Source organism: Spermophilus citellus (assembly GCF_964194105.1).
Source record: "Spermophilus citellus genome assembly, chromosome: 18".
In the NCBI taxonomy this organism is placed as follows: domain Eukaryota; kingdom Metazoa; phylum Chordata; class Mammalia; order Rodentia; family Sciuridae; genus Spermophilus; species Spermophilus citellus.
Genome location: NC_138200.1, coordinates 18,195 through 35,406, shown reverse-complemented (window position 1 = coordinate 35,406; position 17,212 = coordinate 18,195). Strand labels below are relative to the sequence as shown.

Here is a 17,212-nt window from a genome sequence, read left to right as displayed (position 1 = left end):
TAAACAAGCTAATCAATCAACAGAATCCAAGCTCAGGATGCATTTGCAACCTGGGAAAGAGATGAAATTAAAAGTTGGGATGGAGGTATGAAGCTGTAGCATAATGTCCTCTAAGCTAATCAGAGGTGAGACATAGGGGCCCTAATGACAGCCACCTCCAGGTTCTCCCCTAGATGTGGTTCTGTGGGGATCCTGGAGTTGCCTCCATGTTTGTCTGTTGTTCCCCAGGAAGCTCCTATCAACAAAGATGTAGGCCTGGGTTGTTGTGCTTGCATTTTTCTGAGTTTACCACCCACATCCAGAACTTTTTAATCTCTTTCCATAGGCAGCAACTGTATACTGAGCCTGAGTTTATCAGCTGCATATACAGGTGTTTCTATTCAGAATTCACTTTTCCCTCTGTGAGGTATGCAAAAGTAAAGGCAGTCCAGAGTAGAGATCTGGGGGAGCTCAGAAACACCAGGGCCTCCATGGCATGGATTCATAGCAGTTATGCTATTTGTTCACCCATTGAAGCACATTCTGATTGCTTAAGGTATTGGGGCATTGTGAACAGAACTACTATATGTAACGGTGTGCTGTTATCTCGGTATACATTTTTGAGGCAGTTTTCTATATTTTTAGGACCATATGGTAACACCATGTCTAACTTTGGGGAAAATGCCCAGGTTTTTGATAGTGTTGAACTGTTTTGTGCTCTTCCAGCAACGCACAAGAGTGCCTGTGGCTGTTCATCATCCTCATGGTTGATACTACACTTACTAAAGACCTTAGCAGCTTGGTAGGTGTGCAGTGCACTTGGGGTCTTAGTTTGTGCTTTCCTCATGACAGGTGATACTAAGAATCATTTCTATGCTTCTTTACCATCTCGTATCTTTCTTGTGAGTTGTCTGTTCATATCTTTACCCATTATGTTGTCTTATTGTTGAGTCTTACTATATTTTGTACACAAGTTTGTTTTAGACATATACTTTCCAAAGATTCCCCCAGTCTTTGATTTGTCTTTTTATTTCCTTAATATGATTTTTTTTACAGAGGAATTTAATACAATCCACATTATAAGGTTTTTCTTTCATGGATTTCTTGTTGTTATTGTTTGTTTGTTTGATAGCAGGGATTGAACCCAAGGTGCTTAACCACTGAGCCACATCCATAGCTTTCGTGGATTTTGGGGGTGGGTTGTATTTAGAACCTCATCGTGAAACATGTGATCATGCACATCTTCTAGAGTTTTACAGTTTCCCATTTTAAATGCAAATCTAGAGAGTATTTTGATAGGTTCTGGCATCCATATGTGTGGCTTCTTGAAATGTGTGTCCTTTTGAAGTCAGTGATGTCTAGTCTAAGTTTAAAAAGAGCGTGTTTGGAATTTCTGGAATGCACTGAATCTTCAGATCAGGTTTGAGGTAGTTTCATCTTAATTATATTGAGACCTGAACAAAGACTATCTCTGTATTTATTTATATTTAATTTGATTTCTTTATAAACATTTCAAGATTTTCTGAAATGATTGTACTGTAATACTTACATGTAAGTACTTCAAATTTGGGGTCTCTATTTTAAATATTAATGCTTTAAAATGTTTCTTATTCCAGTTTATAAATTTCACTGTTTCCCCTACATGATGGCTGAAATATAGGAAATCAATGAAATTTTGTCTATGGGCCGAGTACTTTGCTGCTTGCTATCTCCATCCATTCTGATCCAGACATAGGAGGTAGGCTCTATTTCTTTTCAATCCAAAATCATGACCTGGAGTAGTAAGAACTATGAATTTAAGAGCTTCATTGTGCCTAGCACAAGGGGGTGCAGCTCTGAACAGTGAACACCCAGCATCCTTCACTGCCCACAGTGGCCAGCAGGGGGCACTCAGAACAACTTTCTCTGATCAACTGCTTTTGGGGCTGTGTTCTGTGCCCTAATCAAACTTCCTTCTCCTGGGGATCCACCTGAGAGATGCCACATCTAGGGACTCCTAGAGGCTCTATCTAAGGTATAGGCCAGAGGTTTTTTTTCTTTTCTTTTTTTTTAAATTCTGGGGAGATACCTGGAAAGATACCATGGACTGGGGATGCCTGGTGGATATGTCTACGGTGAGGGCCAGAGCTTCCTTCTCCTTGGCACCTACCCATGGAGGCTCCACTGTGGATTCAGGATGACTGAGGTCCACGTGAGGAAAACATGAGGAAGAAGATTCCTGTGCATTGCCTGGTGGGCTGAGAAGTAAGTTCTGCCATGTTCTTTACTTTCTCAGGTAATATTTTAGGAGAACTTATTTTACAACAGTATTTCTTACTGAGGCTTTGGATGCTCATTATCATGGTATGTCAATGTATTTTGTGTGGCTTGAGTGTCTGAGGACACAAATGCCCCCTCAAGATGGTGCAGGGAGGGCCCAGTGCCTGGAGTCTCATTGGGGCCTGAGGGTAAGGGCTCTTGAAAATGCAGCAAGAAGCTCTCAGGAGCCTCTAGGGTGAGAGATGCAAAAATTATGATGGATTGCACTACCCAGAATCCTGGGTAACTGTAGAATCATCACTGCAGGTACCAGAGCCTTCTGCAGGGAGGGCAGCATGGTCAAATGACAGACTGTGCTACCCATAATTCTTGGGGACCTGCAACTTGCAGAGACCTCTGCAGAGAGGGCTGTACTGACAAAAAATCAAACTATGCTCCCAATAACTTTTGGGTGCCTGCTCTGCCCAGGAGCCTCTGGGGGTGAGAATTTTAAGGGCAGAATACCAGACTTCAATGCTCAGAACTTCTGGGGATGCCTACATACTCTGTAACCCTGTAAGTCCCAGAGGATTTGGTGGTGATGGTTTTGTTGGTAGAGCTCACTTCCTAGAATCTCCAGGGTCCCAGGGAAAGCATGGGGTCTTCAGCTCCTGTGATCCTCAGCAGGACTGTGCAGGGCAAACACTAGACTGCATTACCCAGAACCCTCAGGGACTGCAGCTTCCAGAATCCTCTGTGGTGAGTGGGCAAACCACTGAACTGCATTACCCACAATCCTAAGGGGAAACTTTAGTTTCAGAATTTTCTGCAGTGAGTAGGAAAAACACAGGACTAAATTACCCACAAATCTCGGTGCCAGTAGCTCTCAGGATCCTCTGTTGTGAGGACTGTTGGGTTGAGAGCTTAACTGCAGTATCCAGAATCCTTGGTGGGGTGTGTTGCCCAATAGTATGCAGCCTGCAACTCCCTGAGGCCTCCCAAGTGAGAGCTGTGCATTATGCAGGTCAGATTACACTACCTACAATTCCTGGGGACACACTGGTGAATGTGCTGCCATATAATTCCAGGAGGCTTCCACAGTGAGGTCTTCAGTACCAAGACAAGCATGTGGCCTTCAGTTCTCATGGCCCTTGCAGTAGGGGCATGTAGGCAAAACACTGGACTACCTTATCCAGAATCCTCAGCGGGGATCACAGTTCCCAGGATCTGCTATAGTGAGGACTGCAGGGTAGGGAGCTGAACTACACTACCTAGAATTCTTGGAGGTGCCCCGTGTCCATGTGGCCTGGAACTCTCAGAGGCTTCCACAGTGAGGGCTATGGAGGTAGAGGGCAATACTATACTACCCAGAATCCCTGGGGGCCTGCAGCTCCCAGATACCTACCTTTTGAGTACCGCAGGGGCAAGCTTTGTATTGCACTACACAGACTCCTCAGGGGTGTCTTGGTAGGCTTGTGCTACACAGATCCCAGAGCCGTGATGGGGGTGAAGTCCACTTAGGTAGGATGGATTGCACTACCCAGAATAATCATGGCCCACAGCTCTCAGGGACCTGTACGGTCAGAGCTGACTGAGTAGAACTGACTACAATACTCAGAATTCCTGGAGGCTCCGAGCTCTAAGTAGTCACTGTACAGTTGAACATAGCACCAGGCTATAATACCCAGGATCCTTGGGGGATTGCAGCTCCCAGAATCCACTGTAGTAATGCTTCATGGGCAGAACACCAGACTACAGTGTCTAGAATCCCTAGGGATGCCTGAGTGACTGTGTAGCCTGCAATTTCTAGAGACCTCTGCAATGGGGGCTGCATTGTAGAAGACTGGATTACACTACCCAGAATCCTGGGTGAGGGTATGAGGTTGAATGTGCTACTTGAAGCCCCCATAGACCTCTGAAGTGAGGGCTGAGTGGGCAGAATGCCAGGCTACACTGTTCAGAATCACTAGGGGTGCCTGAGTAGCCTGCAGCTGGCCTCTGCAGCTGGCCTCTGCAGCTGGCCTGCAATGTGGAATACAAGACTGCACTACCCAGAATCCTGATGGTATGAGGGTGAATGTGCTATTTGCAGCCCCTAGGCTTCTGGGGTGAGGGCTGCACGGGTAGAACACCAGAGTCCACTGCCAGGGTTCTCCAGGGTGTCTGGGCCAGCACATGGCACACAGCTTCCATGGTCCCGAAGGGCAAAGACTGTGTGAGCAGAGCACCAGACTGCACTGTCCAGAAACCCTGAGAACCCTGAATCTGTGTAGCCTGAAGCTCCCAGAGGTATCCATGGTGAGAGCTGGGCAGGCAAGACAGACTGAATGATCTAGAATGCTCATAGGCTACTGGGAATTTGGTCTGAGCTCAGGTTCTTCTACCCTCCTACAGTGGTCACCCTGGGCTGGGAATTAACAGATTTTCTTAAAACCCCTGATTCTGAATTGGAGCAGTCCCTGCCTAAGTCACTCTGTCTCAAAGACTACACGTCCCAGAAGCCTCTGAGGTGGTCTGTTTCTGGCCTCTGCCCTTGGGCTGAGGGTCTAGACTCCCTGTAGCTGCCTCCCTTTGTGCCTCTGCCTGCCTTTCTCAGGCTGCTGCAGCACTTGGCCTGGTGGAGTGCAGCGAGGGGGTCTCCTGGACTCCATTTCTCCTCTTCTGAGATTCCACTCCTCAGGTGCCACAGCCAGACCTAATTAGAGCAGTGGGAACATATTTTATTCATTAACTGCTGAGGGTGGAAGAAGGTGCTGACATTCACCAGGGAGCCAGGAGAGGCCCCGCCTCTGAGCTGGGAGGAGCTCCTGCACAGCGCATGGCCAAAGGGGTGTGGTCAATAAGGGGCAGGGCCTTGCCACCATCTTTAATGCTGCCTCCTTGAGAGTGAGGAGCTGACTTCCCCCTCAGGACCAACCTGGGAGAGCACCAGTCCTCAGAGTGTTGGGTCACTCCACAGGGAGTGGCAGAGCTCCCTTCTCAGAGCAGATTGAGAGAGACACCCAGGTTGCGGACTCTCGTGGGTCATGCCTCCAGGGGCTCACGGAGCTCCCTTCTCCTCAGAGCAGCCTCAGTGTTGATTCTTGGCTTAGGGACTTTCGTGAGTCGTGTCTCTAGGGATGCCTGGGGTTCCCTTCTCCTCAGCAGCCTGAGAGAGACACTTGGTGTGGGGACCCTCGTGGGCCATGTCTCTAGGGGTGCCTGGGGTTCCCTTTAACTCAGAGTGGCCTGAGGGAGACGCCTGGTGCGGGCACCCTCTTGGGTCATGTCTCTAGGGACGCCCGGGGTTCTGTTCTTCTCAGAGCAGCCTGAGGTAGGTGCCTGGTGTGGGGACCATTTTGGGTCACATTCTAGGGACACTGGGGGGCTCCCTCATCCTTACAGCAGCCTGAGGGAGATGCCAGGCCTGGGGAGCCTCGTGGGTCATGTCTCTAATTAGGCTGGGGGTTCCCTTCTCCTCAGAGTGGCCTGGGGCAGACGCCAGGGTTGCTGTGTGCAGCGTAAGGGGGCGTGGCCAACCAGGGGCGGGGCCTCAGCGCCATCTTTAAGGCCGCCTCCTTGAGAGTGAGGGGCTGGCTTCCCCCTCAGGACCAATCCAGGAGCCTCAGTCCTTGGAGTGTTGGGTCTCTCCACAGGGAGGGCCAGAGCTCCCTTCTCAGAGTGGATTGAGTTCCCAGGTTGGGGACTCTCATGGGTCATGCCTCCAGGGACTCACGGAACTCCCTTCTCTTCAGAGCAGTCTCAGTGGTCTCTTGGCTTAGGTACTTTTGTGAGTCTTGTCTCTAGGGATGCCTGGGGTTCCATTCTCCTCAGAGCAGCCTGAAGGAGACGCCTGGTTTGGGGACCCTTGTGGGTCACATTCTAGGGACACTGCGGGACAACCTCATCCTTACTGCAGCCTGAGGGATATGCCAGGCCTGGGGAGCCTCGTGGGTCAAGTCTCTAAGTAGCCCTTGGTTCCCGTCTCCTCAGAGCTGCCTGGGGCGGTTGCCAGGGTTGCTGTGCTTGGCCAAAGGAGGCGTAGTCAATCAGGGGTGGGGCCTCGCCGCCATCTTTAATGCCGCCTTTTTGAAAGTGAGGAGACTGCTTCCCCCTCAGGACCAACCCGGGAGAGCCCCATTCCTGGGAGTGTTGGGTCACTCCACATGGAGGGACAGAGCTCCCTTCTCAGAGCAGATTGAGAGAGACCCAGGTTGGGGACTCTCGTGGGTCATGCCTCCAGGGGCTCACGGAGCTCCCTTCTCCTCAGAGCAGCCTCAGCAAGGACTCTTGGCTTAGGGACTTTTGTGAGTCATGTCTTAGGGATGCCTGGGGCTTCCTTCTCCTCACATTGGCCTGAGGCAGATGCCAGATGTGGGGAGCCTTGTGGGTCACAACTCTATGTAGGCCCTGGGTTTTCTTCTCCTCAGAGTGGCCTGAGGGAGATGCCTGGTGTGTGGACCCTCTGGTTTATGTCTCTTTGGATGCCTGGGGTTCCCTTCTCCTCTGAGTAGCCTGGGGGAGATGCCTGGCTTGGGGACCCTCATGGGTTATATTTTTAGAGAAGCCTGGTGTTTTCTGCTCAGAGCAGCCTGAGGAGATGTATAGCATGGGGACCCTCATGGTCATGTCTCTAGGGACACCTGTGATTCCCTTTTCCTCAGAGCAGCCTCAGAGAGATGGCTCAGAAGCTTCTGGCAGCTCTGGCAGCTGGTGAGGAGATGGTGGGAAGCATGAGGAGCAAACCCTGTCCTGGACCTGAGAGCTGAGGGCAGCCTTGGCTGTCAGCCCCACTCTGTCCTTCACAATTTCATCCTGGCTCCCTGTGCAGCAGTGACCCTTCCTTAGGCTGTGACCCTCATCATCTTAACATAGTGACCCAGGGTGGTTTCTAGGGAACCTGGCAGGGAGGAAGGAGGAATGTGCAGCTTAAGGGAAGGGGACCCCAGTCCACTTCCTTGTTTTCCTTAGTGTTTAAATGGTTTGCTTTTTCTTGCAGTGTTAAAATAGTAGAAAAAAATATTGAAAAGTACATATGTTAACAACCCACTATGTTATTTTTAAAAAAAATTTAATTTTTATTTTTGAGTACTGAGGATTGAACTTAGTACTTATCTTTTTTTTTGTTGTTGTTGTTGTTGCATGTGACCACTGAGCCATATCTCCAGCCCTATTTTGTATTATAGAGACAGGGTTTTACTGAGGTGCTTCATGCCTTGCTTTTGCTGAGGCTGGTTTTGAAGTTGAGATCCTTCTGCCTCATCCTTTTGAGCTGCTTAAGTTTAAATATATTACTTCTAACCAAGCCAGAATTTATTAAAAATACATCTCATGGGGCTGGGGATGTGGCTCAGGCGGTGGCGCGCTCGCCTGGCATGCGTCTGGCCCGGGTTCGATCCTCAGCACCACATACCAACAAAGATGTTGTGTCCGCTGAGAACTAAAAGATAAATATTAAAAATTCTCTCTCTCTCTCTCCTATCTCACTCTCTCTTAAAAAAAATACATCTCATGTTTTTTGTGGAATCAAACTCATGAACCACATTTTTCTTTTTCTTTAATCTCTGCTTAGTTTTTTTTTTTCAATTTTTTTTAGTTGTAGAAGGGCACAATATATTTATTTTATTTATTTCTTTTTATGTGGTGGTGAGGATCAAAACCAGTGCCTCACACATCTAGGCAAGTGCTCTACCACTGAGCTACCACAGCCATACATTTTTCTTTTGGTGGAGAGTTTAATTAGCAAGAAGCCACCCCTCCAGGACCCTCTTGCTAAGGCCTTCCCCTCCAGACCCTGCCTCTCCTCTAGACCCCACCTATATTCTATGGCCCTGCTTGTCCTCCTGATCCACCCTTCCCCCTCCTTCCTACCCTGCCTCTCCTCTAGGTCCTACTCATGTTCCAGGGCCTGTCCCTTCCTCAGGTCCCACCCCTCTGTGAAGCCCTGCCCCCTTGTGACTCATTCTCCCCCTCCTTCAGACCCTGTCTTTCCTCCAGATCTTTCCCTTCTTCCTGTCCTGCCCCTCCTCCAGACCTCACCCCTCCTCTTTTAAATTTTTTTTTTTGTTACTCATGTTTCAGGGCCTGTCCCTTCCTCAGGTCCCACCCCTCTGTGAAGCCCTGCCCCCTTGTGACTCATTCTCCCCCTCCTTCAGACCCTGTCTCTCCTCCAGATCTTTCCCTTCTTCCTGTCCTGCCCCTCCTCCAGACCTCACCCCTCCTCTTTTAAATTTTTTTTTTGTTGCACATGGACACAATGGCTTTATTTTGTTTATTTATTTGTATGTGGTGCTTAGGTTTGAACCCAGTGCCTCACACATGCTAGGCAAGTGCTCTACCACTGAGCCATAACCCCAGCCCAACCCTCCTCTTTAAGACCCTGCCTCTTCTCCAGACCCCACTTATCTTCCAGCCCCCCCTCCTGACCTTCCATCCCCCTCCTCCAGACTCTGCCCCTGTTAGTCTAGGATGAGTAGCTCCCTGGCTGCTGTGCTAATTGGCAATATATTCATAATGGTGCACAAATAACATCTGTTGTATAAACACTGACATCCTGCATTGGATGAATTATCTTGACTATTATCAAAATTTGACATACCATAAAATAAATTTAGAAAACTCACCTTTCTCTCTCTTTTATTCTCTATAGATCATGAACATTTGAAATAAAATCAGAATTTGTTAAAGGGCAGATGACAGCCAGCCTTGAGCCCTGATGATCCCAGGATCCCATCCAGTGGGAGAACTCTAAGTATCAGTCCAAGCTTTTGTATGCTAATTGATTCATTATTTTTTCTTATTTTAGAGTTATTTTGCTATGTAATTCCCCATGGCCTTCAGTTCTGTGTAATAGGTTTTTCCTATTCAATTTTTAATTTTTTTTTTTTAAAGAGAGAGCGAGAGAGGGGAGCGAGAGAGAGAGAGAATTTTTTTTTTAATATTTATTTTTTAGTTCTTGGCAGACACAACATCTTTGTTGGTATGTGGTGCTGAGGATCGAACCCGGGCCGCACGCATGCGAGGCGAGCGCGCTACCACTTGAGCCACATCCCCAGCCCTCAATTTTTAATTAATATTCTTTCAATTTTTTACAGAATTTTTAAAATATTTTTTTAGTTGTCAGTGGATCTTTTTATTTTATTTATTTATTTTGTTTATTTATATGTGGTGCTGAGGATTGAACCCAGGGCCTAACACATTCCAGGCAAATGCTCTGCCTTTGTGCCGCAACTCTAGTCCTGTATAGGATTTTTAATTCTGTGAACTTCTATTTTTTTATTCATTTTCTATTTGATTACACCAATAAGGAATATTTTAAAAATTTAGTTTACTTTGTTTTTGATTGAGACAATTGTTTTGTTTGAGAGAATTGTCTTGTTTGGAAATGCTCATAATCAAATGATTTTAATTAATTTCCATTTATTAAGACATGTTTGAGACTGGGTGTGCAGCTCAGTGGCAGAGCACTTGCCTGGCATGTGAGAGGCCATGGAGTCCATCCCAGCACCACACACTCAGAAGATGTCTTTGACAGGACTCAAGCATGAGAGGTATAGTTTCAAAAGATCATGTATCAGGGCTGGGGTTGTGACTCAGCTGTAGGGCACTCGACTAGCACGTGCGAGGCCATGGGTTTGATCCTTGGCACCACATAAAAATAAGTAAATAAAACAAAGGTATTGTGTCCAACTACAACTAAAAGTAAAGAAAAATTTTAAAAAAGATCATGTATTTACACATATACACATATACCAAAGTGCCTCTTCCAAATTCATATGAAATTATTCTAAGAAAATTTCAAATCAGTTTTAAAAGAGAAGAGGGATGATGATATTTTTAATGTTAACCATTGATATTTCATGATATTTAAAACCACTATAGATGAAATCTCCTGAGATGCAAATCATTACCAAATGTAAGAGACAAGTCAGTAGCTGCTTTTTTGTAATTCAGATACATTTACTCAAAATAAGCTTTTTAAAAACATATTTTCTTCTTTTCAAATTTAGAAAGCATTTTCATATGTCCTATTAAAGTTCTATATTCATCAGAAAGTTCTCTTATTCCTTGCATACAAAGGGATGGGCCTTCTAATGAGCATGATACTTTATGTTGTCAGGAATTCTTGTGGGAGAACTCTTTAAGTGTTTTGCCTCTGTTCAAAGTATCATTTAAAATGTATCAATTTGCTTTTGATTTCAGAAATTTGTCTTTTGAAATTATGTATTTATTAGTATTTAGGGTTATTCATGTAGGAAATGCCATGATTACATTTTATCCTAATGTTGGTGCCCCTATGTGCTTATAAGGTGGCTTTCAGAATGCAGTTTAGTATCTCTCTCATATTTGTTGGATTCATTAGAAAAGTACATGCACTTTTCATCATATTTAAATGGTTGCATTTGAATTATTAGAAGCAGAAATCAGACATGTTAGTATTGTGAGCTGAACAAAGTGCAGGTTTACTTTCATCATTTTGAGGAGGCTGACATAATGGCTTCTGCCTTGTTCTGTACCTGCCATAGTTGTCAGATGTCTCCCTGGAGAAATTTTTTTTTTTTTTGGCACTGGGGATTAAACCCAGGTCCTTGCTTGTGTTATGCAAGCCCTGAACTACATATGTCCCCAGTCTTTGTTACAATCTCATTTTGAGACAGGGTCTAGCTGAATTGCTAATGTCAGCCTCAAATTTGTGATCCTTCTGCTTTACCCTCCCAAATAGCCAAGATGACAGGCATGAGTCAAAGTGCCTGGCTTGTCCTGGAGTATTTTGATATCAGTATCATATGTTTCCAATGTGTTAATAATTTCCTAAGCTAGATTATGTTCATTTTTCTTATCAACAGTCAATAAAGCCTTTTTGTTGTTTTTTGATGGTATGCTTAATGTGAATATGGTTTATGATGTGACACCACTGTTTATGGTGATCTAGCTATGCAATTCACTGTAAGGAGAGTATTTTGATTCTGAGAGTCTAAAGTGTTTTAGGTCCAACATGTTTCCTTAAGAGGAGTGATTATTCATTTTCTATTTGATTATAAAAAGAAGACACAAATTCTTTTTTTTTTTTTTTTTTTTTTTTTTTTGTGGTTCCGGGGGTTGGTCCTAGGGCTTCCTGCATGCTAGGAAATCTTTCTACATCCCCAGCTCCATAGATTCTTTAGTTGTCATTAGCTTCATGATGAGGTAGTGACAATAAAATCACTTAGAAGTTCAACTAGATTTAGACTCATACAAGAGTGTGGGCATCCATAGCTCCTTGTGATTTCTAAAAGGTAGAGTGTTTTCTCACAGCACAGCAGCATCTAATATAATTTCTGGACCAAGCTGACACCTCTGCTTCTCTTGGCTCACCACTTCCTGCAGAGTTCTTGGAGGAGATGACTATTTCTTTGACTATTTGTCCCAGTCACAAATATTTGATTATATTGCTGCTAAAAAGGTATGCATAGAAATAAAATAGAGACAAGGATTCTTTGGGATAAATGATTCAGACACAGTGAGTCAATTTGCATTAGGACTTTTTTTTTTTAATATAAAGTCAGTCTTTCAGGAAAGTTAAACCAGGAGTTGAAATAGAACCTCTAAAATGTCATTTTTTTTCTTGTCTATTGATCAAGTTTTAAGAAGGCAAACCTAGAACCTAGTGACAGCATAAAAATATAAGGAGTTTACTTATGTTATTACTTCAACATGAAATATGTAAAAGAAGCACATACTTTGAATTTTATATTAATTTGAACTATTTGATTTTTGTGTTATGAATGTTCATAATAAAATACAGAACTAGCTAAGAGTGTCAGTTACCAGTAATTAACTGTATGAATAATTAAACAAGTAAGTGTTTATTTAGAGGCAGGTTCTCACAGAGTTACTTAAGGCCTCACTAATTTGCTGAGGCTGGCTTTGAACTCGAAATCCTCCTGCCTCAGCCTCCCAGGATGCTGAGATTATAGGCATGTGCCACCATGCCAGGATTAGTTTTATCTTTATACAGAGATTGAAAAGAAAGTGTAGAGATTTCCCAGGTAGCCTCAATCTGGTTTCTTCCCTTGTTATGACTTAGGTGAGCTGTCTCTAAAGTGTTAACATCTTAGACCATTTGTCATGAAGAAAAAATAATGGTATGTTAACATTAACTGAAGTCACATATCCTTTGGATTCTCAGTTCTGTGTCTTCCTGTTCTAGGATCCCATCTAGGAGCCAACATGACATCCAGTCATCATGTCTCCATAGACTTCTCTTGGGGTGACAGTTTCTATGACCTTGAGAGCATTGAGGATGACTTGTCAGGTATTTTTATAATTTTTTTTTGGAATTTTTCTTTGTTCATATTTAAACTGGGGCTGTGGGTCTGGGGGAGGCAGGTAACAGAGGTGAAGAGCTGCTCTGTCATCTCTTGTCCTTATTGTCATATTAGTATTGACTGTGCTCACCTGGCTGGGGCAGTGCCTTTCAGGTTTCCTTGTGTTTCTCATATTTAGCCTGGGGAAGCTGGTCACTGAGATGAAAAGCAGCTCTATCATCTCCTGCCCTCAAGGTGAAATGGTAGTAATGGGCTGGGGATGTGGCTCAAGTGGTAGCGCGCTCACCTGGCATGCATGCGGCCCGGGTTCGATCCTCAGCAACACATACCAACAAAGATGTTGTGTCTGCCAAGAACTGAAAATAAATATTAAAAAAAACTCTCTCTCTCTCTCTCTCTCTCTCTCTCTCTCTCTCTCTCTCTCCCCTTCCCTCCCTCCCTCTCCCTCTCCTCTTTCTTTAAAAAAAAAAAAAAAATGGTAGTATTGATTGTGCTGACCTGCTTGAGGAAGGGACTTTCAGGTTTCTTACTATGAAGTTACTCTTTTTTTGCATGTCCACATTGTCTGTTCTTCTGGAGGAAGTTGTAATGCAGAGCCCACGCTTAGGGATCAGAGAGTTAGCTCTACCTCCTTGATGACTGTGTCTCTCTCAATTATATGGAATTCTTCTGCACAAGAGGTTTCTACTCAGCCTCATTTGTTTGTGTATTCAGTCATTTATATATATCAGTCATCTGGATAGTTTGATTAAGCTGTTTTTTGTTCTCCCCCCCCTTTTTAAATACTACTTTGTGGCTCAATTCATCCCTACTTTAACCATTGGGAATTCTTTCCATTGGAGATCTTTCCATTATCTCCTGTTGTCCTTTAACATATTTTCTGGTTTTGTCCCAAAGTTTTTTCTTTCTGATATTTAAATTACCCTGACTTATATATTTACTGTGTTACTCTTAGTATCAGCCATTTCTTCAAAGAGTCATGGCTCCTTTGATTGGAGAGTGATATTAAAATCTTTCATCTGGCAGGGGCTGGGGTTGTGGCTCAGTGGCAGTATACTCATCTGGCATGTGTGAGGCACTGGGTTTGATCCTCAGCACCACATAAAAATAAACAAATAAAATAAAGGTCTGTAAACAGTGTATAAAAAAATATTTCATCGTGCATCTTGATCCACACAACTGACAATGCAAAGAAGTTTATGTGTATTCTAATCTTTTCATACCCCCTAGTTATAACTATGTTTATGTGGAACCATCTGTGAATATATTAAGCAAAATGTGAGTTTATACTGATCTGCAGTCAATGGATTCTGACCCATTATGACATAGATCTCTCTGCCTTCATCCCTTATTTATCATAACTTCTCACCCCATCAGTGGGAAATCTAGCTCCCAGTTTCTGCCATATAATTAATTCATTGTTCCATTATGAGCAATGAATTCATTATTGCTCCAGATTATGGGCTGTGACATAATAAGAAATACACATTCAGCCTCTGCACCCAGTTCCTGGTGCAGCACTCCTAAAATCTTTATATTTGCTGAGTGACAGAGGTGTTAGGAGCATTTTTTTGTCCTAATATTGATTCTTTTACCTTGGTTATTTGCACAGAGCTCCTAAATCCTGCAGAATCTCCTGGGGGCCTAGGAGGGGCTTGTGCTTTAATAAGGACTTTTGGTGGGCTCTAGGGAAGCTTCAGGATGGAGGATGGTCATGAGAAAAACCACAGGAAGGGTGGTGTACCACAACTCCATGTAGATGGAGACTCCTGTGCTGGGAGGCACCTGGGCCTCATCCTGCATAACTCTTCCTCTGTAATTTTGTCTTTTCTAGAATGTCATAAAAGGTAAACCATACAGCATGTAGCCTCTTCAGCCTGGCTTATTTCACTTAGTGTACCAGGTAGAATTTATCTATTTCTCTGTGTAGGGTGGTAGTTCATTCCTTTATATTCTGTGTTGGTTATGCATTCAGGTATCAGAGGACATTCTTTTTTTTTGAATTTTAATATTTATTTTTTAGTTTTCAGTGGACACAACATCTTTGTATGTGGTGCTGAGGATTGAACACGGGCTGCAGGTATGCCAGGCGAGCACGCTACCACTTGAGCCACATCCCCAGCCCTGGGAGGACATTCTTATTTGTGATCTGATCAGCATCATAGAGCTGCTATTCATAATTATATGCTAGTTTTGTTTTGACATACTTTTTCAAAGAATTTCTCTAAAAGAAGGTGATTTATAGGGACACTGTTGGGTTATAGATTGGACTTTTTTGCTTTGGGAAGAACTGGCACATCATCTTCCAAAATGGCCATGCCACATGTTCTTCTAGTAATGCCTGAGACTGCTGGTATCTCACATCCTGCAGCTGTTGGTGCACTGCTGTTTCTTAGAGATCAGCAGTTCTAATAGCTGTGCCATACTACCTCACTATTGTTTTAATTTATGATTCCCTGATGATATGGGATGCTGAGCATCATTTTATATAACTATGTGCCATCTTTTACAGAGTAGGAAAAAAGTGTGTGTGTGTGTGTATGTGTATGCATGTGTGCATATGTGAGTTGTGTGTGTGTGGTGCTGGGGATTGTACCACAGGGCTCACATAAACTAGGCAAGTGCTCTACCACTGAGCTAATCCCATCCTTTAAAAAATTTCCTAGGCTGGGCTCAAGTTTGCAATCTTCTTGCCTCAACCTTTTCAGTAATTGGGGTTGTTGGCATGCAATAGTGCACTTCGTAAAAAATTGAACTTTATAAAGTCCATGTTATTGGTATTTTTTTTCAGTCAATTGGTATTTGGTATTGTGAGTTAAAACTCATCAGCAAGGACTGGCAAAGTAGCTCAGTATTAGAAAGTTTGTACAGCATGTGTGAGGCCCTACATTCCAAACCCCCCAAAACAAATATACACTACCATTACTAAATCTAAGATTACATAGATTTTCTTATTTCTTTCCAGATTTTTTTTTTTTTAGTTTTATCACATTTTAGTTGTGGACTATTATGAGTTAATTTTTGTAGGAGTTTCTGTTTGTGTCTACATTCATTTCACTTAATAAGTTTTGAATAATTTGTTCAATCACCATTTCTTTCTTTCTTTTTTTTTTAAAGAGAGTGAGAGAGGAGAGAGTTAGGAGAGAGAGAGAGAATTTTTAATATTTATTTTTTTTTAGTTCTCGGCAGACACAACATCTTTGTTGGTATGTGGTGCTGAGGATCGAACCCGGGCCGCACGCATGCCAGGCGAGCGCACTACAGCTTGAGATGCATCCCCAGCCCTCAATCACCATTTCTTAAAAAACAAGGATACGGGGTTTCATTTTAGTTTGAATTTCCAAAATCATGGCCTTGAGTAATCTAGATACAGTACTGAATTTCATCCATTTCTCAGGAATGTCATGGGGTACCCATACACCACTGAATTGAAGCATTCTGTGCTGGGTCCTAATGACCACCAGAGGGTATGTGCCACTTTCATGGATATGGCAGAACTATGAATTTCAGAGCTTCACTGTGCCTAGCACAAGGGGGTGTAGCTCTGAACAGTGAACACCCAGCACCCAGCACCCTGCACTGCCCACAGTGGCCAGTGGGGACACTCAGAACAACCTTCTCTGATCAACTGCTTTTGGGGGCTGTGTTCTGTGCCCTAATCAAACTTCCTTCTCCTGGGGACCCATATAAGAGATGCCACATCTAGGGACTCCTAGGGGCTTTATATAAGGTGTAGACCAGAATTTTTTTTTTTATCCTGGGAACACACCTAGAAAGATACCATGGCCTGGGGATGCCTGGTGGATATGTCTATGGTGAGGACTAGAGCTTCCTTCTCCCTGACACCTACCCATGGAGACTCCACTGTGGAATCAGGATGACTGAGATCCATGTGAGGAAAACATGAGGAAGAAGCTTCTTGTGTACTGCCTGGTGTGCTGAGAAGGAGGTTCTGCCATGTTCTTTACTTTCTCAGGTAATATTTTAGCAGAACTTATTTTACAACAGTATTTCTTACTGAGGCTTTTTCTGCTCATTATCATGGTATGTCAATGTATTTTGTGTGGCTTGAGTGTCTGAGGACACAAATGCCTCCTCAAGATGGTGCAGGGAGGGCCCAGTGCCTGGAGTCTCATTGGGGCCTGAGGGTAAGGGCTCATGAAAATGCAGTAAGAAGCTCTCAGGAGCCTCTAGGGTGAGAGATGCAAAAATTATGATGGATCGCACTACCCAGAATCCTGGATAACTGCAGAATCCTCATTGCAGTTACCAGAGCCTTCTGCAGTGAAGGCAGCATGGGTCAAATGACAGACTGTGCTACCCATTATTCTTGGGGACCTGCAACTTGCAGAGACCTCTGCAGAGAGGGCTGTATTGACAAAAAATCAAACTATGCTGCCAATTACTTTTGGGTGCCTGCTCTGCCCAGGAGCCTCTGGGGGTGAGAATTTTAAGGGCAGAATACCAGACTTCAATGCTCAGAATATCTGGGAATGCATATCCTGTAACCCTGTAAGTCCCAGAGGATTTGGTGGTGATGGTTTTGTTGGTAGAGCTCACTTCCTAGAATCTCCAGGGTCCCAGGGAAAGCATGGGGTCTTCAGCTCCTGTGATCCTCAGCAGGAATGTGCAGGCCAAACACTAGACTGCATTATCCAGAACCCTCAGGGATTGCAGCTCCAAGAATCCTCTGTGATGAGTGGGCAAAC

The 17,212-nt window shown here is 44.1% G+C and overlaps 1 long non-coding RNA gene across 1 annotated transcript; it reads left to right on the top strand.

The window, feature by feature from the left end:
- Positions 1-8,849: 8,849 nt before the first annotated feature.
- On the top strand, positions 8,850-12,428 carry LOC308638092. Its single transcript, XR_014019738.1, has 3 exons — positions 8,850-8,965; positions 9,624-9,746; positions 12,386-12,428. It is a non-coding gene; the product is annotated as an uncharacterized lncRNA (long non-coding RNA).
- The last annotated feature ends 4,784 nt before the right edge of the window (positions 12,429-17,212 follow it).